Raw genomic sequence first — 2,500 nt, forward strand, 5'->3', positions numbered from 1 at the left:
GTTTATTAAATTTGCAAAGCTTGTATATTTTGTAAAAATGTTAATTGTTGTTTGGGACATATTTGTGCTTTCTTGATGTTCAGTTTTAGTGTTGAGTGTTTGAATGTCTTATTTTGGGCGTGGAATTATCTTTTGATAGTAGTCCTTCATGGTCTGATAAGAGGATAAAATAAAACTTGAATGAATTCGTAGGTAATATAAAAATGTAAAGACAGAATAAGAAAGAAAGGGGAACAAGATGGTACTGAGGGCAGAGGTCACCACTAAAAAGTAAAGAAAAGAAACATAACAAAAAAAAAGGTACATCAATATTACACGAGAGCATGCAAACACACACACACACACACACACACACACACACACACACACACGCGCACACACACACACACACACACACACACACACACACACACACACTCCAATAAATGATGGTTAAACAGTTCTAACTTTCGGTTTTAGACAAAATTAAGATAGCCTCTGATCTAAACAGTGGATGTACGGAAGACAGAATGTGCTCAAGGAGGCGTCACTGCGTTCGGTCAAATCCATATACGCCACACCACATCTGCCAAGCCGATGCCTAACCAGCAGCGTAACCCAAAACACACACACACACACACACACACACACACACACACACACACACACACACACTCCAATAAATGATGGTTAAACAGTTCTAACTTTCGGTTTTAGACAAAATTAAGATAGCCTCTGATCTAAACAGTAGATGTACGGAAGACAGAATGTGCTTATTCTCTAAAAAAAAGAAAAAAAAATCCAAACAGATAAAGGGGAGAATGGAAAAAGTGACATATCTAATTTTTAGACCAATTGCCCCTCATACAGATTTAAAAAAAATAAACAAAAAAAACTTTCAGTGTATGCGGAACTCGTACTTGCAACAGACGTGCGTGCATGTGTGTGTGTGTGTGTGTGTGTGTGTGTGTGTGTGTGTGTGTGTGTGTGTGAACACAGTACCTGGAGGAAACGAACCGGCAACCAGTCATACAGTATGAATCACACAACATCCCCTAGTCCTCTCAGGCAGGGCAAGGCTGTAGCGCTAAAGCTCGATACAGCTTTCCAGTGTGAGCTGACAGCTTGCTGACGAAACGATGTCATCCATTTTGGTTTTGAAGCATCCATACTGAGAGAACGTGTCGGTGTACCTTGCTCTGGCTTTGACATCAGCGATGTTTTCAGTTTGACACTGAACTTTAAACTGCATCTTGTTGACAACAAACAGCGCATGACCAGAACGCTAACTGAATCGCAATAGAAACAACGTGAGTGTAAAAAAAAATAAATAAACCAACCATCCTGGAAAGTCGAGATATGAACGGCAGAAAAAAAATGTGAGAAGAACGAACAGTAGAGAGCACAGCCGAATTATCAGCCTTCTTTTTTTTCTTTTTAAATTTTTTTTATATTTTTATTTTTTACTTTCCTTCATAATTTGAACATGTTCTCTCGAAAGCATACTATGACGGGCGCCATAGCCGAATGGTTAAAGCGTTGGACTTTCGATCTGAGGGTCCCGGGTTCGAATCACGGTGACGGCGCCTGGTGGGTAAAGGGTGGAGATTTTTACGATCTCCCAGGTCAACATATGTGCAGACCTGCCAGTGCCTGAACCCCCTTCGTGTGTATACACAAGCATAAGATCAAATACGCACGTTAAAGATCCTGTAATCCATGTCAGCGTTCGGTGGGTTATGGAAACAAGAACATACCAGCATGCACACCCCCGAAAGCGGAGTATGGCTGCCTACATGGCGGGGTAAAAACGGTCATACACGTAAAAAGCCCACTCGCGTATATACGAGTGAACGTGGGAGTTGAAGCCCACGAACGCAGAAGAAGAAGAAGAAGAAGAAAGCATACTATTGGCACAAAACAAAGACATTGACTGATGTGCTCCAAATGAAAGCTGGTGAGATATTACTGAATGCATTTTTCAAAATACATCATTACATTTCGTAACACATACCAAAACGCCGAACATTATTGACAAAATATACACTTGTAATTATTCAGATTGAAGCTTATATCACGATCGTTTTTCTTTTTCTGTAAAACTCGTGGTTTCATCAGAGATTTTGGAAATACTATATATTAGTTTAAATATATGTGGAGTGATGGCCTAGAGGTAACGCGTCCGCCTAGGAAGCGAGAGAATCTGAGCGCGCTGGTTCGAATCACGGCTCAGCCGCCGATATTTTCTCCCCCTCCACTAGACCTTGAGTGGTGGTCTGGACGCTAGTCATTCGGATGAGACGATAAACCGAGGTCCCGTGTGCAGCATGCACTTAGCGCACGTGAAAGAACCCACGGCAACAAAAGGGTTGTTCCTGGCAAAATTCTGTAGAAAAATCCACTGCGATAGGAAAAACAAATAAAACTGCACACAGGAAAAAATACAAAAACAATGGGTGGCGCTGTAGGGCAGCGACGCGCTCTCCCCGGGGAGAGCAGCCCGAATTTCACACAGAGAAAT

Source organism: Babylonia areolata, chromosome 32, assembly GCF_041734735.1.
Source record: "Babylonia areolata isolate BAREFJ2019XMU chromosome 32, ASM4173473v1, whole genome shotgun sequence".
NCBI classification, from domain to species: domain Eukaryota; kingdom Metazoa; phylum Mollusca; class Gastropoda; order Neogastropoda; family Buccinidae; genus Babylonia; species Babylonia areolata.